The sequence below is a fragment of the Chiloscyllium punctatum genome, chromosome 14 (genome assembly GCF_047496795.1).
Source record: "Chiloscyllium punctatum isolate Juve2018m chromosome 14, sChiPun1.3, whole genome shotgun sequence".
NCBI lineage: Eukaryota > Metazoa > Chordata > Chondrichthyes > Orectolobiformes > Hemiscylliidae > Chiloscyllium > Chiloscyllium punctatum.
Genome location: NC_092752.1, coordinates 12,237,234 through 12,262,441, shown reverse-complemented (window position 1 = coordinate 12,262,441; position 25,208 = coordinate 12,237,234). Strand labels below are relative to the sequence as shown.

The 25,208-nt window shown below is 40.5% G+C and overlaps 1 protein-coding gene across 3 annotated transcripts in view; it reads left to right on the top strand.

The window, feature by feature from the left end:
* The window catches only part of tbck (TBC1 domain containing kinase), a 195,960-nt gene that overhangs the window by 136,543 nt on the left and 34,209 nt on the right, over window positions 1–25,208 (top strand). The gene's annotated exons all lie outside the window — the stretch shown is intronic.

Sequence of the window (25,208 nt, the reverse complement as noted above, 5' to 3'; positions counted from 1 at the left end):
GAGCAAGCACCGAGAGCGAACACTAAAATGAATGATGAAATAGATATGTTTGTTGCTTCTGTTATTTGGGAGATAATATGGGCAGCATGGTGGCACAGTGCTGCCTCACAGCGCCAGAGACCCGGGTTCAATTCCCGCCTCAGGCGACTCTCTGTGTGGAGTTTGCACGTTCTCCCCGTGTCTGCGTGGGTTTCCCCCGGGTGCTCCGGTTTCCTCCCACACTCCAAAGATGTGCAGGTCAGGTGAATTGGCCATGCTAAATTGCCCGTAGTGTTAGGTAAGGGGTAGATGTAGGGGTATGGGTGGGTTGCGCTTCGGTGGGGCGGTGTGGACTTGTTGGGCCGAAAGGCCTGTTTCCACACTGTAAGTAATCTAATCTAAGAATACTGCTGCTTCACATTGAATAGTGCAGTGGGAGCCCTTGAAGATTGGGTGAATACCTCATCCACAAGGCAAGACTGACAACAATGCGACACTCTGACAATACTTTCCCAAAAAGTCAGCCCAGGTTATATGACATGCGGTTCAAACCTTCGCCCTGCTAATCGGTGTATAACATGGATGATTAAACATCAATGTTCAAGAGTGGAACCTTTCTACCAATTTAGATTGCACATAAGGTAAAAATTCGATGAGGTTCAGTAAAAACATTGACGTTCACAAATTACTGGAATAATAAAAAAAAAGCGAGGTCCATCTAGTTCAGTTTTTATTGACTTGATAAACACCTGATGCTGCCAATGTTGTTGAATAATCATTCAATATGTCAATGAGTCTACCTTCGATCCAGATATGCTGCAAACTCCAGTGTGGGAAGGGTTCAGATCTTCAAAACAAGGTCAGCTATTCCTTCCAAGCATGCAACACCCATGTGCCATGCCTTAAATTATCTCTCAAACTCCATCCCAAAATATATTTTCCAGAGTTTGGTTTATGTTTGAACAAACCAATCTGACACAGTGGCTCAATGGTTAGCATTGCTGCCTCGCAGCAGCAGAGAGCTGGATTCAAATCTATCCTCAGGTAACTGTCTGTGTGAAGTTTGCAAATTCTCCCCATGTCTGTGTGGGTTTCCTCCGGGTGCTCAGGTTTCCTCCCACAGTCCAAAGATGTGCAGGTCAGGTGGATTGGCCAGGCTAAATTCCCCATATTGTCCAGGGATCTGGAGGCTAGTTGGGTTAGCCATGGGAAATGCAGGCTTACAGGGGATAAGGTAAGTCTGGGTGAGGTACTCTCCGGGGGGACACAGTGGATCAATAGGCCGAATGACCGGCTTTTGTCATGTAGGGATTAGAGTCATAGAGATGTACAGCACGGAAACAGACCCTTCGGTCCAACTCGTCCACGCTGACCAGATATCCCAACCCAATCTAGTTCCACCTGCCAGCACCCAGCCCAAATCCCTCCAAACCCTTCCTCTTCTTATATCCTTCCAGATGTCTCTTAAATGTTGGAATTGTACCATCCTCCACCACGTCCTCTGGTAGCTCATTCCATACACGTACCACCCTCTGCGTGAAAAAGGTGCCCCTTAGGTCTCTTTTATATCTTTCCCCTAAACCTATACCCTCTAGTTATGGACTCCCCCACCCCAGGGAAAAAACTTTTTCTAGTTATCCTATCCATGCCCCTAATGAGTTTATAAACCTCTCTAAGGTCAACCCTCAGCCTCTAATGCTCCAGGGAAAACAGCCCCAGCCTATTCAACCTCTCCCTATAGCTCAAATCTTCCAACCCTGGCAACATCCTTGTAAGTCTTTTCTGAACCCTTTCAAGTTTCATAACATCTTTCCGATAGGAAGGAGACGAGAATTGCATGTAATATTCCAACAGTGGCCTAACCAATGTCCTGTACAGCCGTAACATGACTTCCCAACTCCTGTACTCAATACTCTGACCAATAAAGGAAAGCATACCAAACGCCGCCTTCACTATCCTATCTACCCTGTGACTCCACTTTCAAGGAGCAATGAACCTGCACTCCAAGGTCTCTTTGTTCAGCAACACCCCCTAGGACCTTACCATTAAGTGTATAAGTCCAGCTAAGATTTGCTTTCCCAAAATGCAGCACCTTACATTTATCTAAATTAAACTCCATCTGCCACTTTTCAGCCTATTGGCCTCTCTCTCAAGATCCCGTTGTAATCTTCACTATCCACTGCACCTCCAATTTTGGTGTCATCTGCAAACTTACTAACTATACCTCTTATGCTCACATCCGAATCATTTATATAAATGATGAAAAGTAGTAGACCCAGCACCAATCTTTGTGGCAGTCCACGATGGAGGACAGGAAAAATTTCTGGCTGTAATAACAACTCCTTTTTTTTTGAGGTATTTTTGGTATTGGAGGTGATTTCCTCAAATTCCAGGAGCAGCAATTTTATATACTGTTGCATTGTTTTGGAACTTTGGAGAAAAAAAAGTCAAACAACAGCACTTTTAAATGGGAGAAGAATAGACATAGGAAGCACATGGTGAGGGTCAGTGCAGGAGTCACAGAGAGAGGGAATTCTTTGATTCTATGAATCTGTGTTGCTTCCATCTCTTTTTTTGGGAAACCTGAGCCATGAATTCATTTTCTCCTTCTTTGAAATAATGTTTTGCTGACTAGCTTTGAATTTACTCTCTCCTTTATTTGAAGGACATTTTAATTTGTGTTTTACATGCCTATCTTTGTCCCTAAAAATGGCCCATTGCTACTGTGGTATTTTAGTGCTTTTGATCCAGCCTCTGCCTTAAAGAAGATCTCAACTCACAAATATACGCCCTTTTTATATGTAATCTTCTGGAAATACATTAAACCTTTAAAACAAATTGGGTTTAAATAACATTCTATTCCAGCTGCTGTTTAATTCATGTGGAAAGTGTGTTCTTGTTTCTCTGTTATTTGTTAATGCAGTTGGTCAATAGCCATTATGCAAGACAAGTACAACAGAGGAAGCTTTTTGTCCTGTTCAAGCCTATGCTGACAATAAATTCCTACACCGACAGAATCCACTTGGTTCTAAATTGATCCCAATCTTTAAACTTCAATATTCTATTTGAGAGTCCCTTGGTGTTCATTGACCTTTGAGTGAAACCCCTGATTGATTTTAAATTTTTAACCTGCATCTTACTCTTGCAATTCAATTAAAAGTCGTCCGAATTTACTTGCTCTGTGCCATTTTCAATGTATAAGGTCAACTCCCAGGTGACTCCTTTCCAGGTCCACGTTTCTACAATTGTTCTTCCCAACAGACAGCTCTAAGAACACATGGAGAATGCTTTTCTTGGGGAAAAATGTGCATCTGTAAACTTTGCTCACTGTAATTTTTTCAAATAACATTTACATAACAGAATATTTAACAAGTTAGTTTTGATAATTGATCTGCCAAATGCAGCTTCTAGGCTAGAAAAAAAATTCTCTTACAGAAAAAATATTACTTAAAGAATGAGTTGCACATTACTGGGAGGTGACCTTATTAATCATACATGGCACAGAACAAATATGTTCAGATTGCTGTTGCATTGTATGAGTAGGAAGCAAGTTAAAACTTAGTTTTGTACAAAGGTAAATGAAGACCAAAGGACTCTGAAATAGAGTACTAAAGGTAAAAGCTTTGGGATCAATTTAGAAACAAGTGAATTCTGCTAGTGTAAGAATTTATGATCAGTGTAGAGAAACAGCTTAAAACAGGACCAAAAAAAACTTCCTCCCCTATAATTGTCTTGTATAATGGGTATAGAACAATATGGATGCAAGAAAGTATCTTCCACACAAATTCAAGAACAGTTGGAATGCATAATCACGTAAATCTGATTTTGTTTGTCGGAATTAACGGGTTATGGTTTAGTGCAATTCCAAACACTACATATCAGGGAATAGAAGGATACAGACTGCATTGAGGCAAAACAAGTTTAGTTTAGAAAGGCATAATGTGGCAGTGCTGTATTGATGGTCTGAAGGGCCTATTCCTATGCTGTACTGTTCTTTGTATATAACCAGGGTATGTTTGATTAACCTTTTGTTTACATGGTGTTAGAGATGATAAGCAAAAGTGATCTTTCAGGTTTATACAACTGGATGTGAGATTGAAGACTAGAAGGCCAGGCAGGAGTACATTGGAATAGTTGCATTTGTAGTCACCATTGTAATATATAAATTGTTAATGTTACAATGACAGAGCAATAGATAGAGTTTATGCACGAAGTAGGTCGAGACAGATGAAGATAAACAATATGCAGAGGTGGTCTGGGTGATGAAGTGTCAGGACTTAGCTCAGTTTAAAGCACAATTATGAACTGTCTATTCAGTTCTTTGTTCAGTTGACTCTTCAGTTGAAACACAGTCACTGTTGCTATGCGAGCAAATACAACAATCAGTTTGAACACAGTCCCAAAATCAGCTCTGGAATAAATGACCAGTTTATCAATTTTTAAAGAGATGGTGTCTTGGCTAACACTTGTACACTTCAGTCAAAGGAACTTTCCTGTTCATCTTCAAATATTGCATGTAAGAGCTCAGAAGACAGTGCAGCAATCATTCATCATTACTCCATTTTATCAATCTGGATTTTGTGTTCAGAACCTGAGTGGGGCTTGATCCTCTGACTAGTTGACGAAAGTGCTTATTCAAATGATCCTGGGCATTTTCATTGCCAATATTAAAAGTACCTTTCTGAGATAGCATCAGAATCACATGCTTAAAATTACTTTTGAATGCATGAAATCCATCCAAGGAAGATAGTTTTCTCATTCACCAATGTTTGTGTTATGCTGCCATATTTAATTCTTAATTTTATTTCTCTCTCTCCCTTTCTCTGTCTTTTCTACCCCAACTCCCCAATAGTATTGTGCTAAAATAGTAGTGAAGTTCATATAACTTTGTACTCAACAGAATGGACTAGCTGTTTTATTCACAGAATATGGACAAAGTGAGAAAAAAAAACCCTTGGTCCATATTTAAATGTCATCCAGTTTCATGTGTGTTTATTTGTATCCATTTGACTGAAAACAAATTGAACAGGACAGGTAAGTGTTCTGCAGGCATCAGAACACTTGTGCGTTTATTGATTGTAAGTTCAAGGAATAAGCATGTTCATCTGTCAAGCATCTGACTCAGAGTTTATTGCTGGTTTAGGGCTTTGAACTTGTATCATTTTGGCATCCCAACAAAAAATATTTCTGAAGCAGCCACACTTTTAAAAGCCTGCACACTTATACTAAATCATTTAGACTTTTTTTACAGTGCTTTCAGCAACTAAAGCTTATTTAATATTTTTATATTTTTAAGGTCACTTTATGGGGTTTTAAAATAAGCCTGGCCAACTGATTTGTAAAATTAGAGTTTGGCATTAAATCAACTGAATCAGCTTTGTAAACTTCTGTTCAATTTAAAAGTTCCCACTGGGGAGTGTCTTTTTGATATTTTTTAATATGCTGGACCAGTAAATGTTAACTATTTTCATCCTTTTCAGTAAAATAAAACAAAGAACTGTGGATGCTAAAGATCTGATTTTTGTGGAGAAACACAGCACGTCTGGCAGCATCTATGGCGAGAAAGTAGAGTTAATGGTTCAGTTCCAATGACCCTTCTTCAGAAACTTCGTTCTGAAGAAGGGTCCCTGAACTCAAAATGTTAACTCTGCTGTATCTTCACAAATGAGTTCAGCAGGTTTGGCAGCAACCTCTTCAGATTATCAGTGTGTTCCAACTCCACCTTTAGTCGTTGTCCAGATACCTTCCTGTTAAGCCCATTTTCAGGGAAGGAAAGCTTTGCCTTTATTCAGTGCTTTCATGACTTAAGGATGTTCCAAAATGCTTCACAGGCCATGAGGTAGTTTTGAAATGACAGCACTGTTGCATTGTACAAAACACACTAGCGTGTAGCATTTCTAACAAACGACAATGTAATAATGATTAGGCAATCTATTTAATGCTGTTCTTTAGGAATAAATTTTGGCCAATTTTTTGCTCTGTTTTAAAATAGTACCATGGAATATTTTAAACACACCTTACAGGACAGACATAGTGTCCTTTTATAGTTTCATCTGAATGTTGCACCTCTGATGGTAGATCACTCCTGCAGCAGGAGTGTTAGCCTGAATGATACCTTCAAGACTTTTTTGTGATCTTGACATTTTTTTTGTATGGCTTGTAAAATGTGGAATCTTCTGTTCTGTTTGCTAGCTGGCATTTCACAAGAGTGAAATTCTCTTTGAAATTGAATCTTTCTTCTTTCATAACCTTTTCATATTTAAAATAAGCCATAAAGGAGGAATTAAGTGGACACATCTGACAAAATCTTTGGGTGTCTTTGCTGCAATGTTTAATTCTTAATTTTTTTCCTCCCTTATTCAACAGCCATTGTGACTTTTACCCAAATCCCGAGCTGCTTGGTTTTCAGATAGGTGTATGCCTGTATTTGACAGTAAACAATGCCAGCATAGAAGAATTGAACACTTATCCATTTTTTTTTGTTGTATCTTGGTATTACACAGAATTCAGAGGAGAGCACCATTCATTCAATCATAGCAGTGCACTTCAGTTGCAACTGCAGAAAAGTGTTCCTAGTTTTACCAGTGTGCGTTTCCATTTCTCAGGTCAATCATTTATGTAGCCAATTCTGAGGGGGAGTTATTTTGGGCTTGAAAGGTCAACTGTGTTTCTGTACAGTTGCCGCCAGACCTGCTGGATTTCTCCAGCACTTTCTGTTCTCATTCATATCGCCTCTCTGATTGAGATGTTGTGCCATGCTGAAACTCATGTTAATGCAGTGGGACCTTGTTAATTGGGACAATCTCAAATTAATTTTGCAGAGGCACCTTTCAGCCAACAGAGCACCATCAATTGCAACCTTGCTTCAGAGCTCAACCACTGCAACAGTCAGTGTCATACTTTAACTATCTCCTGACAGATAAAGGAGCATGATGTAAGAACCAGAGAAGCTTTTCAACCCATCAGGCTCAGCCTGATCTTATGGTTCCTCCTTCTACTGTTCCCCATTCATCACAGCCTCTTGAACCACTCCATATTTTTATTTACCTGGTGAATGAACTAGAGCTTTTTAGAATCTATTCTGAACTTGCCTTTTCCAGGTTGTGCTTACATCCCTTTGTCTCAATGTCAATTTTAACTGAAAACCATGATCTAAATAAATCACTTTCTTGCTCCTGGTAAATTTGCAAATAATTTAAGATGGCTGAACTGTATCAAATTCCTCTATACCATTCTAAGACTTTGTTCTGCAACAATAAATATAGTACTGCTGGTTTTGATCAGTATGTTGTTAGTCTCTGAGACAGGCACACATTTGCACGTAGTACTGCAGGTGAGTTTAGAGCCGGCAACAAAAGGGCCATAATAGAAGCAATGCATTTCCGTTGGCTTTCAACATAGTTCAGAAATGGCAAGAGCACTTACCTATAGAAGCATACAATAGTAGTCCTTAAATATTTTTAGGTAAAAAGTGACCTTATAGAGGTTTACAAAATTACGAGGGGCATGGATAGGATAAATAGACAAAGTATTTTCCCTGGGGTCGGGGAGTCCAGAACTAGAGGGCATAGGTTTAGGGTAAGGGGGGAAAGATAGAAAAGAAACCTACAGGGCAACTTTTTCACACAGAGGGTGTAACGTGTATGGAATGAGCTGCTAGAAGAAGAGGTGGAGGCTGGTACAATTACAACATTTAAGAGGCATTTAGATGGGTATATGAATAGGAAGGGTTTGGAGAGATATGAGCCAGGTGTCGGCAGGTGGGACTAGATTGGGTTGGGATATCTGGTCGGCATGGACGGGTTGGACCGAAGGGTCTGTTTCCATGCTGTACATCTCTAAACTCTATGATTCACTCATGGAATGTGGGCGTCATTGACTGGCCAACATTTATTGGCTGCTCTTGAGAAGATGGTGGTGAGCAGCAGTCCATATGCTATAAGTTCACATACAACAGCCTTAAGGAGAGAATTTCAGGATTTTCACCTGGCAACTGTAAAGTAACAGTGATTTATTTCCAAGTCAGAATGGTGAGCGGCTTGCAGCAGAACTTGCAAGTGGTGGTATTCCTATGTATCTGTTGCCTTTGTCCTTCTAGGTGATGTCAAGTATTTTGAGTGTTATTAGAGCTGCACTCATCCAGGCAAGTGTGAAGTATTCCATCACAGTCCTGACTTGTCCCTTGTAGACGTTGGACAGACTTTGTGGAATCATAAAGTGAGTTACCTGCTGCAGTATTCCTAGCCTCTGACCTGTTCTTGAAGGCACTGTGTTTATGTGGTGAGTCCAGTTGAGTTTCTGGTCAATAATAACTCCCAGAACGTTGAAAGTGGGAATTCAGTGATTGGATTGTTTCTTATTGGAGATGGTCATTGGCAATTATGTGGTGCAAATGTTACTTGCCACTTGACAGCCAAGCCTGGATATTGTCCAGATCTTGTTGCATTTGAACAGGGACTGCTTCAGTTGCTGAGGAGTCACAAACATCATGTGATCATTGGCAAATATCTCTATTTCTGACCTTGTGATGGAGCTAAGGTCAAGAAACAGCTGATGATAGTTGGACCTTGGACATTACCCTGAGGAAGACCTGTGGAAGTGTCCTGGAGTTGAGATGACTGACCTCCAACAATCATCTTCCTATGTGCCAGATATGACTCCAACCACCAGAGAGTTTACCCCTGATCCTAATTGATTTCAGTTTTGCTGGGATTCTTGATGCCACACTCGGTTAAATGTGGTCTTGATGTCAAGGGCTGTCATTCTCACCTCACCTCTGGAAGTCAGCTTTTTGTCCATGTTTGAACCAAGACTGTAATGAGGTCAGGAGCTATGTGACCCTGGCGGAACCCAAACTGGGATCAGTGAGAATGTTATTGTTAAGCAAGTGCTGCTTGATAGCACTGTTGATGATACCTTCCAACACTTTACTGATGATCTGGCATAGACTGGTGGGGCAGTAATTGACTGGATTGGATTTGTTTTGCTTTTTATATACAGGACATACCTGGGCAATTTTCCACATTGTCAGGTGGATGGCAGTGTTGTAGCTTTACTAGCAGAGCCTGGCTAGAGGACTGGCAGGTTCTGGAGCACAAGCCTTCAGTACTATTGGCAGAATGTTATCAGAGACCATAGCCGTTGCATTACCCAGTGCCTCCAACCATTTCTTGATGTCACATGGAATGAATTGAATTTGCTGAACTCTGGTATCTGTAATGCGAAGGACCACTAGTGGAGGCTGAGATGGATAATCCACTTCACAGTTCTGGTTGAAGATTGTTGGGAATGCTTTCGGTTTATCTTTTGCACCGATGTGCTGGGCTTTTCCATCATTGAGGATGGAGATATTTGTGGAGCCTCCTCCTCCAGTAGGTTGTTTAATTGTTCACCATCATTCACGACTGGTCTACATAGTTTAGATCTGATCCATTAGTTGTGCGATCTCTTAGCTCTGTCCAGTACTTGCTGATTATGCTGTTTGGCATGTGAGTAGTCCTGTTTTTTTGGCTTCACCGGTGACACCTCATTTTTAGGTATGCCTGATGCTGCTCCTGGCATGCTGTCCTGCACTCTCCATTGAACCAGGGTTGATCCCCTGGCTTGATGGTAATGGTTGTGATGGGGATGTACCGGGCCATGAGATCGCAAATTGTGCTAGATGTTGATAGCCACAGTGCCTCATGGATGCCCAGTCATGAATTTGCTAGTTCTGTTCAATGTCTGTTCTATTCAGCAAAGCTGAGTAAAAGTTTGATTTGGCATATTCAGCTGGTGCTACACAACATGATGGAGGTATTCTCAATGTGAAGATGGAACCAATCTTCACCAGGAATATGCAGTGGTCACTCTTAGTGATACTGTTCTGGACAGATGCATCTGCAGTTGGCAGATTGGTAAGGGTGAGAGCAAGTATGTTTTTCCCTCTTATTGGTTCCCTCACCAACTTCTAGACCAGATCTAGCAACTGTCCTTTAGGACCTGACCAACTCGATCAGTAGTGCTGCTGCCGAACCACACTTCGTGGTGGATATTGAAACTCCCCCATCCAAAATATATTTCCTGCTCTTGGCACCCTCAGTGCTTCCTCCAAGTGTTGCTCAACATGGAGGAGCACTGATTCATCAGCTGAGGGAGAATAGTATATGATAATCAGCAGGAGGTAACCTTGCCCATATTTAACCCAAAGCCATAACACTTCGTGGGGTCTAAGGCTAATGTTGAGGACTCTAGGGCAACTCCCTCCCTACTGTATACCACTGCACCACCGACTCTGCTGAGTCTGTCCTGCTGGTGGAACAGGACAAATCCAGGGATGGTGATGGTGGTCTCTGGGACATTGTCTGTCAGGTATGAGTCTGTGAGTATGACTGTATTAGGCTGTTGTTTGACTAGGTTGTGAGACAGCTCTCCCAGCGTTGGCATGAGGCCCAAGATCTTAGTAAGAAGGTCTTTGTAGGGTTGACGGGGCTGTTTTTGATATTGTGCTGTTTTGGTTGAATTCATTATAGTTGTGTGTCACATGGTGGTATGACAGTGGGACTTGCACATGGGGAACAGCAGGAGTGGGAGATGATGTTGTACTGGTCGGCAGCAGCAGATGAACCATAACAAGTCAATGACCAGAGGGGAGGAATTTGAAGTTTGAGTGAATTTCATGAGCAAACTGCATTGTTAGAATAATTGAGTCCTGTGTTTCTAAATATAGAGTACTGGAAAAGTTCTCAGCTGTTAAGGCAAATCCCCTGCTCTATGATATCCATTAATTATCACACTAGTTGGAGTAATACACACCTGTCCATTAATTTAACATCTGGACGAACAACTGTCCTTTCTCCAAGGAGTCACTTTGGTGTGAAACTTGATGTTTGTGCATCAGAAATCTAAATAATTAGTTCTTGAGTAATTACTATTGTGTGTATTGTGAGTAGGTTGACTTTGCTTTTTTAGAAAGTGCATTTGTTGTAGCACAAGAGGATTTCAGGCTGTATTTAGTAAGAAGCAACAGTTGGAAAGCTGAGTAAAAGTTTGATTTGGCATATTATTTGGTGTGGGTTGAAATTTGGACCTTGCAGAACAATGAGACCAACTTACAAAATTATTTAGCAGGAGAATAGCAAAAGTTGAGCATTACAGAAAATGTAAAACATAATTGTGGATAATCCTGAGTGTGCAAAGTATTGTGCTGACAACTAATTTAGGCTTATCAGTTGGGCTTGCACTGTGGCACGTCTGCAGCTACATATATTAATGTACCGGGCAATGTTCTTTGCCAGTAGGAAGAACACTGTGCCAATTTCAGTGTAACAAAATGGGTTGACCACCACTCACTGTTTCATTTCTCAGTAATACCCTGACCAATTTGAGTTAACCTGCCTGATTTAAAATGTAAAACTGCATGGCAGTTAACTGTCAATCACTATTAATCGATCGTTCTCCATGATGATGCCCTTACCATTCTCCAACCAAACAGTATTGTCGTCTTATGTAGTATAATGTCCCCAAATATTGTTGTTCTTGCAAATGAGTGCAAGACATAAAGCTTTGATAGTGTGTACCTTTTCGCAGCAATACTCATGACCCAATTAGGAAAGGCCAAGAGTCTGGACAGGGCACATCTTCAGAGAAAACAGACTAATAAGCGACACCATACAGGGAAAATTTCAAGGTAAAAGAGGATGAATACGTCAATGCTGCACTGATGGCTTTTAAATTAAAGAAAGTTATTAGAAAATGAAAATACTGATACAGGACAATGAGACATGGAGAAGATGAGTGAAGTATCAGATTTCAAGCTGAACATTATGGGGAGCAAAAGAATAGGTTTTCCGTTTACTTGAATAGCAGTATTATGTTGTAAATTCACTCTGAAGGTGAATAGATATAACTACATGAAAATATTTAAGTCATAGTTCACTGATTTGCCTTAAACACCAATATTCTGTTAACTGTTGTAGTACACCAAAGTTTGACAAGACTTTCCTAAACCCCTCACTATAACAGGTAACCAAGAGCAGTTCAAATTTTTTTAAACAATAGTGAGGTGTTGCAAATAAATGCTGCTCCTACCAGAAGTGATTATATCCCACTAACATTCTCTTACAGCCAACCTCTTCCTTCCCAATTTGCAGATGCTGTGTAAAATGTAGGCAATGTACATAGATAGCACATTGGCTGCTTCCATTATAGGACATAATGACATTTAACATTTCTGAGTGACACCATTTCTTTGTAGGGAGGTCATTGTATTGATATGACGCTATCAATGTGACTTTTTCCACTGACAAAGTGATGAAGGTGCTGACCCTTCAGTATTGTATCACCTGCTTGATGAAGGTGCACACTGCAGAATAATGTGCCGCATGACCCTTGGATGGCCTAGAAGTATTTGGTAACTAAATAGTTTCAGGTTGTGGTGAGCTAATGATATTCCAGCAGGTTTAACTTCTCATGAACTTGACTGCTGAAAGACAGTGCACCCAGCACTCCCTCAGTGCTGCATATCATCGAGGTTGTAGAAATCATAGAATTCCTACAGAATGGAAGCAGGCCATTCGGCCCATTGAGTGCACACTGACATTCTGAAGAGCATCCCACCTGGGCCCACCCTGTAACCCTGCATTTCCCATTTTCTAATCCATCTCGTCTGCACAGCCCTGGACACCATGGGCAATTTAGCCTGGCCAATCCACCTCATTTGCACATCTTTGGATACAAGTTATGTGCTCAGGTTCTGGAGAAGCTGTGACTTTCTGACTCTGAGATGATTGGGCTTACGACTGAAACAAGACTGACAGGGCAAGACTAGCAGAAACACAGCAGGCCAGGAAGCATCCGAAGAGCAGGAAAATCGACGTTTCGGGTAAAAGCCCTTCTTCAAGTCAATCATGATGAAGGGCTTTTGCCTGAATCATCGATTTTCCTGCTCCCCAGATGCTGCCTGACCTGCTGTGCTTATCCAGCACCACTCTAATCTTGACTCTGATCTCCAGCATCTGCAGTCCTCACTTTCACCTAGGGCAAAACTAGGCGTCTGATTTCCTGACTCCTGTGTCTGTCCCTCTGCACCTGCCCTGCACAGAAATATTTACCCCATGAACTTGGTAGCTGAATGATTTCCACACCTTGGCATTGTGACATTGAACTCTATTGAACTGATTCTTTATGGAATCAGTTTCTTGTGAGTCTTGAGAAAGGGGCTGGATGACACCTCCTTCCAAATGCTGACAGACATCTGGGATTAAACAGGTACATTTGCTTCTTTTGGCTTAACCCTGCGGCAACTAACCTCAGCTTAAATGTACCACAACTGCCTTTACTAAATGCTACTAGTTTGTCTGTGAACATTCCACACATAAAATATAAACATACATTAAAGTTTCTGAATCCATACTACTTACATTAGTTTGTGGGCTTAAATTGAGGGTCACCTTTGGAAGTAAGGACTTGCAGTTTTATTTGCAGTCTTAAATATTGTAGTCTAGTTTTAAAGTACTGACAGTATAACATTGTTATTTCTGGTGCAAATATGGAGACATGACTAATGCAGTAAATATGACCTATACATAGCCCACATTCACCATGCCAAAAAGAAAGTTGAGGCAGAGTAAGATACTTTGCTTTACCAACTTGTTCAAACTGCTGTCTGCATGCCGACTGTAAAAAAAAATAAGTTTTGAACAGTTGTATCATTGAACAATACAGCACAGATGGGATCCATTTTCCCATCATGGGTCTTGCCTCTCTGAAGTAACTAGTCCCATTCCTTATCCCCTTACCTTACAACCCTCCAATAACCCTACCTCCTCCCTTACTTTCAGGTATTTATCCCATTTTGTTTTGAATTTTATTACTGAATCTGCTTCCTTCATTCTTTCAGGTAGTGCACTCCAAGTCATTGTAATTCACTGCACAAAAGAAAAATCTCATCGCACATTATTCAGGATTGTGTGTGTGTCTCTCTCTCTATTATGTCATACCTAGGTAATTCTGCTACCCAATTAAGTTCATAAATCGCCACCTATGTACACACCTTTCAGATCAGACTGTATGACTAGTTTTATCTTATGCTCTATAAATTGAGAACCTCAGTTTATGTGGTTTTCCAGTTGCTAATCTGCCAATGAGGTAAAAAGACATTTGGATGATCCATAATTAAAACTGCTTAATAAAACAGACCTGGCCAGAAGAGGCCAAAAGCAAATGGCAGCATGTCACCGCTAATGCATGTCACCTCCAACAGGATAAGTTCTGAGTAATGATATCAGGTCACATTGAATTGGCATATATGCTTTGAACTTAGATGATCAAGAGGGTGATTAATTAAGGTGTTTAAAATGATGAATTGAGTAGATGCAGTAGAAACGACCTCCAAATAATTCTGGAAATGCTGAGCATGTTGAGAAGCATCAGAAACTGAGTTTACACTTCCCTTTTGTTTCCTTAGTCTGTGGCATGTGAACATCACTGATGAGCCAGTGTTTATTGCCCATTCCTAATTGCCCTGGAGAAAGTTGTGGTGAGTTTGTCATCTTAAACCAATTCATGGGGTGTAGGTGCACTGTAGTGCTGTTAGAAAAGAAGTAGTAGATTTTAACCTAGCAACAGTGATGGAACCCATGGTGTAGTTCAAAGGTCAGGTAGGTGTACGGCCTGGAGAGAAACTTGTAGATGGTTGTGTTACCAGGCAGCTGCCACCTTTGTCTTTCCACTTGATAGCTTTTGCAGGTTGTGCATGGTTCAGTGGGAGGATCCTTAGTGAATGACTTCAGTACACCTTGTAGGTAGTGCACCCTGCCACATTTGTTTGTCAGTGGTGAAGGGAGTGGATGCTGAAGGTGTTGAATGGAATGCCAATCAAGTAGCTGTTGGTGGCCAGTCCATCATCTTAAAATGAAAGCAGCGTCTAGTGGAATATGGAATCCTTTTGTACCAAATGACTTTGGATTCTAGGGCAGTGTACATTTTCAAGACTTGAGCCAATTTTTATTCCATATAAATGTTGCAGTATATGGATCAGACATGGGTAAATGGAGTTGAGCTAGTGATCTGTCATGGCCTACTCAAGTTGCAAAACTGGCTTGAAAGAAAGAATGCCTTGTGATTCTGCAGCACCTCAGGGTGTCCCCAAGTGTTTTACAACCAAAGTATCTTAACGGTGTTGTCACTATTGTAAAATAGTAAAAGCAACAGCCAATTTGCTCACAGAAGAGAACTTTAATCATGACCAGATAATCTGGGTTTTTTTTTGGTGAATTTGATTGAGAGATGAATATTATCTAGAGATTAACCCTTTGCTCTTCAAAACACTGTCATGTGATCATTAACGTCACATCCAAAATGGCAGACTAGCCCGCTTGAAATCCTAATGTGAACTCCCAATTGTCATGAATGCTAAATACATCAGTTAAAGTCCTAGCTTGACATTTATTGTATGTTTTTTTTAAAAGATCATTATTGCTTCCTTTTGTCATTCATAGGAGACAAAATTAGGGGAAATTTCATAATTTGAAAAGTCACCTATTTGAGATGTTAAAACACCAAGTTAGATAATTTGTAAGAAAGGTGGCTGATAAATTCCTGCCTTGCCAGTGACTAGACCCACTTCTGTGAAATTAATTTTTAAAAGCCTAAAGTTAACTTTTCTATTCCCATAATTTATAATGTGTCACGTTAATAGTCTTGACTCACCACGCCTTCTTACATCAACTATTCTATCCATCTAACCACTGTGCTTTTTATTTTGTGGAATTTCTGATTCTGTGTCCATCTGTCTTTGGACCAGCATTGGTATAGTTGTCTCATCAAAATATAAGTGCCCTCATCCTATTAAGATTCGGGGGAAGCAAAGGAACCCCCTTCAGTGAAGTATTGCTTTTCCTAGTAAGTTCACAAAGAATGTACCAAAGGTCCAGATACCCACATATGGTTATTTTTGTAGCAGTGATTTAATGAGGTCAGATTCTTGTGAAGTGTCTGCAAACAATAGTCTAGCCAAAGCAGCATACCATGTGTACTTTGAAAAAGGAAGAAAGACCACATCGCCAGTTACCAAAAGTCACTGTTTATTATTTCGAAACGCAAGCAAGGTAAACACAGTCTGAATCCAAGATTTCATCATACCGTGCTAACTATTTTGATGTCTGTGTTCAGTTGTTTTGAGCATTTTTGCCATCCATTTATGAGGATTTCAACGTTGCTAAAAGTGATAGATTGTTTTCATTCTGTAATTTGTGCCAGCTGTGCACAGGGCCAACAGTTCACAGTCCCTTGTTTCTGATTACAATTAGCTCTTCTTGCGGCTTTGCACCCATTTCATTGACATTCTATGTTCTTCCACACAGCCTTTGCTCTTTAGAGACTAAGGCTCCCCTTCCTTTTCATTTTTTTTTACAACCATTTCCTTATACGTCTTAAATTTTCACCAAAAGCTTCCCCCTCAGTTCTTTCCAGATTTCAAAAACCTGCAAAAACACTTAGCCCTTAATTGCTGTGTGAAACCTGTCCACTAACTCCATTCTGATAACCATCTTGGTGAGTCTGACAAGTCTTTGTGTAAACACTAATTGAGCTGGCAGTTGTTGTGATTCAATTATCAAGAATGTTATCATACCAATCCATCCCATGAAGTGACAAAGAGAGATTATTTGAATTAATGGGGATTTAAGTTAAAATTGGGAAAAAAATTTAAAAAGCTCAGAATGAAGCAGGTTTTACAGTTGTAATGATGACGACAGAATTGTTATAAGAACATAGGAAAGAGGAGCAGGAATAGGCCTGCCCTGCCATTCAATAAGATCACGACTGATCTGTCCCAGGCCTCAGTTCCTCTTTCATCTTTGTCTCTTTCTCCTCATAGCCTGCCAGTCCCTGCGAAGTCCAAAATGGATCTCCTTCCACTTCAAATACTTGGATTGTCTAACCATCACAATTCTCTGGGATAGAGAATTCCAGATGTCCATTACATACTGAGTTTTAAATGAGTGTCCCTTTATTCAGTAGCAACATCTGCTAGTATGAGATTCTCCCACGAGTGAAAATATCTCTTAATGTCTATTCTGTCGGGCCTCTTTGGAGTCTTGAATGTTTAAATAAAATCGTCCCTCATTCTTATAACCTGTAATGAATAAAGTTCTAAACTGATTAGCCGTCCTTGAGAAGTCAACCCATTCATCCTGGGAGTCGGCCAAATGAACTTACTCCAACACCACTGAAACCTTTTTTTAAATACAAAGACCAAAACTGTACATAGTACTTTAGGGGTGGCCTCACCAATACTGTTGTAAAAAGAATTCCCTATTTTTAAACTCCAACCTCCGAGCAATAAAGGCCAAAATTCTATTTGTCGCTTTAATTACTTGCTGCACCTGTAATGTTAACATGTTATGTTTAATGCACATGAACACCAGATCCATCTGTACTGTCTACCTCCATTTGAATAATGTATTTTCCTGCATTAAGCTCTGTATACCAAGTTTGTTCCTACTTACTCAACCTAAGTATATGACCTTGTACATTCTTTATGTTTTCATCGTAACATGCCCTCCCACCTTTTTTTGTGTCATCAGCAATTTGGATACATTACATCCTGCAACTTCCTCCAAGTTGTTAATATTGATAGTGAATTTTTGTGTGTGTCTCTCTCTCTTTCTCTCTCTTTCCTCCCCCCCCCCCCCCCGCCACATCTCTCTCTCTCTCTCTCTCTCTCTCTCTCTTTCCCTCTCCCCACCCTCTAAAACATGGGAGAAAGCCATTGGGTTTTACTCTTTATGAATGCCACAGGCTTCTTTAGCAGGCACTACAGAAACAAATTTATGTTGGAAAAGGGTGAAACCTATACCACAGGATTTATTTGATCTTTGTGGATGCTTTCTTCAAGTTCAGCAAAAAAATACTGTCTCAGTTTCCAGGTTGGATTACTGGTCCATGTGAGTTAGCTTGCTGCGGTTGACTTGCTACCATTAACATCAATCCCTCTGCTTTAAAAGATGCTGGAAATCATTTCAAGGTTTCCACATTTGATAACCATCAATGATTCCTGCAGCAACAGTGCACGGTGTATCGGGAAAGATAAGATCAGCAATGATTTTGATGTCTCCTGTGGTTAAAATAGCTTGTGCACATTCACTATCTCGACTTACAGACAAATGATGGAGGGACTAGATTATGAGCACAGGTAGTAAAAACCTGGCATGCTTCCCTTGAGCTTAGAAGTCAGATGAAGTGATCCAAAGTGCTTAAAGTGGTAAAATAGTTAGAAACAGTGAAAGTAAAGAAATTCTAATTCCAATTCCTAATGTAGTTACTGGAGGAGCACAGAGAAAGGTTACGTGTTGCTCTCAAAACTTAAACAAATGACGTACGAGGAAAAGACTCACTTATCAGTGTCAAGCAAGTTCTGTTCTGTTCATCTCATTGTGTAATGTGTTTTCTTTTGGCACGCCCTTGTGAGCAGCCTTCTGTATAACTGAACATGAGTACAGCTTAGCAAGCACATTGTTTCCTGATGCCTCTTATTGCTTGGAAGAAAATGACTGAGAGAAGATACCATAGAAATGTTTGACATTTTGAAGGGTTTCGAAACATTTGACCCCATTCATTCCTGCTTCCATTTAGAGAAACACAAGGAATTGTGTTTATTAATTAAGAGCAACAAGACAATAGAAAATGCATAAGAATATTCTATTCACAAGAAGTACAGGAGCAGATTATTAGTATGGCTGGTGGAATAAGAAATCTTAATGGATTTCATGAAGAAGCCAGCCAGGTTGCTGTCAACAAATGCATCTTGGGAAATAAATTAAAGGAATGATGCATGATAGAGATTGATTGACCGTGAATCCTTTCCTGGCCAACAATGTAAAATGATTAATCTTTTTATCTTCACCGACCAATGAACACCACTCTGCATACAATTTGACTGTTTAAAAGCAGGATTCATTCTTGTGTTTGTAGAGTGAAAGCAGAGCGTCTTATTTTGGGAATTCCTAAGACCTTCAGCTTTAACTACATTAATATCTTTCAGGCCATTGTGATTAGACCAACTTATAGGCAATGAAGAGAATCTAAAAATCGCTGCTTAACATTTGGTGATGTTACCATTGCTGAATCCCCACAGTCAACATCCTGTGAGTTACCATTGTCAAGAATCTGAACTGGGCCACTGCTTAAAAAAAGTATGATTACAATGGCACGCCAGAGGCCAAGAATTCTGCTCCAAATAATTCACCTCCAGACTCCCCAAGGCCTGTCAACTGTCTACAGGACACCGTCAGGCATGTAATGGAATATTCCTTATTTACTTGTATACTTGCCATTCTAAAAACACTGAAGAAGCTCAACACCATCTGGAAAAAGCAGCCTGTTAGATTCGTACCCAATCTAACCCTTTCACCATTCACTCAGTCCGTCACTGATGCATGTTATACACATGAACACCGTGCACTGCAGCAATTTACCAAGGGTGCTCAAACAACACTTTCCACACCCACGGCCTCTGCAGATACATGGAACTGTAAGATCCTCTCTAGGCGCCACACCATCTTGACCTAGAATTAATATCACCATTGCTTTACTGCAATTGGATCAAATTCCTGGAACACGCTCTCTAGCATCACTGTGGGTGTACTTACACCACAAGGACCTGCAGTGGTTCAAGAAGGCAGCTTGCCACCACCTTCTTAAGGATGGTCAGGGATGGACAATCAGTGTTGGCCTAACCAACAATGCCCACGTTGTATAAATGAAGATTTGAAAAAGTCAAATATTTCAAAACACTTCCTCATTTTTAATTTCAAAGTTGGTTGGAGCACACTACATCCTGAGTAGTCACTGATATAATTGTTTAGCCCAGCAGTTTTTAAAAAATTCATTTACTGGATGACGGCGTCTTCGGCTAGGCTGGCATTTATTGCCCATCCCAATTGAAGGCAGTTGAAAGTCCACCACTTGCTGTGTGTCTACAGTGACATGAAGACCAGACCAGTTTCCTTCCCTAAAGGGCATTAGTGAACCAGATGAGCTTCTCCTGACCACCAACAATGGATTCGTGGTCATCATTAGACTCTTAATTACAGATGTTAATTGAATTCAAATTCTACCACCTGTCATGATTCGAAATCAGTTTCCCCAGAATATTGGCTGGATCTCTGAATTAACAGTTCAGCCATAATACCACCAGGCCATTACCTAGTTGAGAAGTGATGCAATGTCCTCTTATAGAGCCATACAGCACAGAAACAGACCTTTTCAGTCCAACCAGTCGTGCCAAACATAATCCCAAACTAACTAATCCCACCTGCCGGCTCTTGGCCCATATCCCTCTAAACCATTCCTACTCATGTACCTATCCAATGGTCTTTTAAATATTGTAATTTACCCACTTCCACCATTTCGTCAGGAGGTTCATTCCACACACACAGCACCCTCTGTGGTAAAATATGTCCCTCTTCTGTCTGTTTAAACCTCTCTCCTCTTATCTTAAAAATGTGTCCCCTAGTCTTGAAATCCCCCATCTAGGGAAAAGATGACTACTATTAATTCTATCTATAGTCCTCCATTTTATAATCAGATCGCCTCTCAACTTCCTACTCAAACCTTCCATACGCTACAACATCCTGCTAAATCTTTTTTGAACCCTTCCACCTTAATAACATCCTTCCTGTAACTGGGGGACCAGAACCTCCTGTTAACACTTGTTTATTTTTTAGTTCAATGAAGGGAACAGACAGAGTTTTCAAAACTGCTCCTTGCGTTGAGGTGAAAAAATGCTCATGTCACTGAGAAGAAAAGTTTCCAGTGATAAGGGTTTCAAAAGAACAGTCAAAGGATGATGAACTAAACAACAATTGGAGGAGAAAGCATTTAAAGGTACCTGTAAAACTGGTATATTTTCACTTTTTAGGTGATTACTGTGGATAATTAAGGGGATAATTGTGACTTGGCTATTCTGACCAGAGAACATTGAAAAAGTACTGTTGTGCTAAACTGCACTTATCCACAGAAAATCATTTGTAGCTATGAAAGGAACCAATTATGCTGAAAGATTTATGGAAATGTTAATCTTATTATCTTAAGGGTTTTGATCAAGGATAATTAATCAAAGTTTATTTGTTTGAAGTTGGTTGAAATGCAGCAATTTAACTCTGCAGTACCATATAAATAGATTGCAATGTTGCCAATGGTTTATCTCAGGAATTTAAATCCTTCAACCTCCTTCCCTTGAATTAACTTGAAAATAATGCGAGTGGTAGAAATGTTTAAGGATTTAAAGCTGTTGAAAAGTCCCAGTTGGATCCAGTGCCAAAATCTCAAGGAGTTTGGTATAACATTGTGCTCCTAGCAACCCAGTTTATTTTACAATGTGTTCACTTTTTCCATTTGGTTATCTGTAAGCCTGCTTTACCTGTTAATAATATTGAGTTATGATCCATATTTGGAGGCATGCAGTCACAGTAGTCAGTGTCTTTTAATTCACACAACACCAGATTATGGTTCAAAAGATTCATTTGGAAGCACTAGCTTTCAAAGTGCTGCTTTTTCATCAGGTGGTTGTCCCCTGATAAACCTATTTGACTATAACCTGGTGTTGTGTGATTTTTAACTTTGTCCACCCCAGTCCAAAACCGGCTCCTCCAAATCATACCTTTTAATTGACCAAGTTAATATTGTGAGGTACTAACTAGTTTTTTTAAACTTTTTTTAAGTATTTGGATAAGCCTTCCACTTGTTTATCTTGCTTATCTATTTGGCTTACCTTTTACAGTCATTGCATTTGTTCCTCAGTTGCTATCAATGCTCCTCTACCTGTCAGAAGCTGTCATGATGTGATTGTTCCTTTGAACTTTTTTGGTTGGTTTGTAGATTATTGTCTACAATTAAATGCCAAAGAATCTTGTATCACAACAATATCTGTGGTATTCAAAAGTTACTTTGTTGGCTGTAAAGCATTCGGGGAGGTGGAGCAGCATGGTGGCTCAGTGGTTAGCACTACTCCATCACAGTGCCAGGGATCTAGGTTCGATTCCAGCCTTGGGTGGTTGTCTGTCTGAACCTGTGTTAATACAAAGCATTAACTCTGCCTCTTCACAGATGCTGCCACATCTGTTGAGTTTCTCCAGCTATTTCTGTTTCATTTTGTTTCAATACTTGATGTAAAGATGGATGAGGAACCACAGGAGTTTGCACGTTCTCTCTCTGTGTTTTCCAGTATCCTCCCAAGTCCAAAAGTGTGCACATTCAGTGGATTGGCAATGCTAAATTACCCATAATGTTCAAGAATGTGCAGGCTAGGTGCATTAGCTGTGGGAGATGCAGGGTGGGTAGGAAAGTCAGTCTGAGAGGAGTGCTCTTTGGAGGGCCGGTGTGGATTCAATGGACTGAATGGTCTGCTTTCACACTGTAGGGATTCTATGAGATGCTGAAACAAAGGGTACAAATAAACACGGTTCTTATTATCGTTCTTTGTAAATAGTGTTAATGTAGGTATGAAAAAATAAATAAACCAGGCTATCTGTCATTCCCCATACCTCCTTTGCAAAAAGCTTCACACTCCTATGGTCCATCAGTTCACTTCATGCTGCTGAGCTTTGTTCAGTTGTCATTACAAGATTCCCTTTGACTGTATTTCCCAATCTTCTAAGAAATTTCAACACTTTCCTTGCCAGTCTTTATGTTGCCATTTGTAAACGCTGCTTCCAAATATTAATGCAGTTCCCTCCAATTAGCATTGTTGCTCCTTTGACCTCAGTCCCAAAAGCCAGATATGAAGTTTTTTTCTCTTCCATCTCATTGAACCTCGATTACTCCTCACACGAACACTGAACAATAAATAGCTAAGAGTAACATGCATTCCATTGTATGTCATGAATATGCCACAAAGCTGAGTGTCTGTGAAATTAAAATAAAGTATTCTATGCGATTTAGCCAAAGAGATTGCTAATGAAATTAGTTAGAGCAGTGCATTTGAACTAAATTTCGCGCCTCTTAGTTGGTAGCTGATTAATGCGTCAGCTTTAATGGTTCTAATGGCATCAGTTAGACCAAAAGACATAGAAGCAGAAGTCGGCCATTCAGCCCATGGAGTCTGCCCCACCACCTCTTGAGATTAAGGCTGGTCTAATAATTTTCAACTCCACTTTTCTGCTTTCTTCCCATAACTCTTGATTCCTTACTGATTTAAAAAAGTCTGTCTACCTCAGCTTTGAATATACTTACAGACCTAACCACCACGGCCTTCTGTGGTAAAGAATTCCATAAATTAATTTTTCTCTGAGAGACCAGATTCCTCCTCATCCTTGTTTTAAACGGGTGACCCCTTACTCTGAAATTATGCTCTTTGCTACGAGAAATTCCTTACAGAGGAAACAATCTATTTGCATCTGTCTTGTGAAGATCCATAATATTCGTGTGTTTCAATAAGGTCTTCTTTCGTTCTTATAGACTTCAATGAATGCTAGCCCACCTACTAAAACTTTCCTCATAAGACCAATTTGTGGGCGGCACGGTGGCACAATGGCCACCGTGGCCACTGCTGCCTCGCAACGCCAGAGACCCAGGTTCAATTCCTGCCTCAGGCGACTGACTGTGTGGAGTTTGCACATTCTCCCCGTATCTGCGTGGGTTTCCTCCGGGTGCTCCGGTTTCCTCCCACAGTCCAAAAATGTGTGGGTTAGGTGAATTGGCCATGCTAAATTGCCCGTAGTGTTAGGTGAAGGGGTAAATGTAGGGGAATGAGTCTGGGTGGGTTGCGCTTCGGCAGGTCGGTGTGGACTTGTTGGGCCAAAAGGCCTGTTTCCACACTGTAAGTAATCAAATTTAATCTAAGACAATGTCTCCTTACTAGAATCAAACTAGTGAACGTTCACTTTAGGGCAGTGTCAGCATTGCTCCAGGTTTGATTCTCCATCGCACACACACACACCAAATAGTTTGCTGGGAATTGGCATTAAATTGTTACAGCGTCATTCACTGAGATTATAAAATTGGCTGGAAAGCCGGAGAGAGATGGCAAAATTTGCTTGCCCCCAGATTGGAGTCAGGATACAGAAAGCCCTAGGGCACTCTTCTGCATCTGTTCCATGTTTTCCTACCTCGACTGTACTCGATGCTATAATTAAACAGAGTTTTGGATGCTGGAGATCTGAAACTAACAGAAACAAAAATTGCTGGGGAAATTCAGCAGGTCTGGCAGCATCTATGGAGAGGGAGCGGAATTAACATTTTGCGTCGATGCTAATATGAAACATTAACTCCCGTCCCTTCACAGATGCTGCCATATCTACTGAGTTTCTGCAGCTATTTCTGTTACCTTTTGTTTCAATACTTGATGGAAAGATGGATGAGGAGCCACAGAAGCCAATGTAGCCTTTGGCTGATAATGCCAAATGGGAAATATCAGATCAACTTGCCATTATGTATTTCTCCCAACAAGTGGAAATCAGGAGAGGGACTGGCTGTTCTGATTTGCACTGTGGGCCAAAACTCAAAATGATTTCATCTCCCAGTTTGGAACTGGTTGTTGCCATTAATAGGCACCAATTCACAGAAACCTATGTGTGTTTCTTTATTAACTTGTTCAAGAGTAATTCAAGCAATGATGTCAGCTGCAGAATAAAAATGAGAGCCGTAAAAGTCTATTTAGCATGCTGCAAAGCCGAGCTATGTTTAGAACCGAGATTGTTGCCTCTGATAGATGTCCAATTGGCACACACACTGCGAGTCAACTACAGGAAAAGAGCCTTGCTTTTCAATAATCTCGTCTATGCTGATGCTCAGAAATTTGCCAAGAGTTTTATTTTGTTGAAGAGAAAGGGATTTCTTTGTAGTACACAGGAAGCTGGGAGAACAGCCTCTTGGCCATGAACCTATTGGTGTTACTGAATTACCAAGTACAAAAGACTCCACGAGATGCTCTTGACTTAAATTTGCAGATCGGCGAAGCTGAATTTTCAGGGTGGTTGTGTTCCTAAGGAAACAGCTACTGTAAAAGTAATTAGAAATGGAGGACAGCACAGCTTCCTCAGAGCAAGGTCTCCACACCCATTACCTGACATTGATTGAAACGTTGGAGGAAGGAGATAGAAAGATGAAAGCAGTGAGGTGATGACCCTTATTAGAGCATCTTCCTCCCTCTTTCCCCCGGCAAGGAGCATGAATCCTTCCGTCTAGGGCAGGACACACAAGCTCACACTGGGGGGTTGTTTATTTATGTTAGTACTTGGAAATGAGAT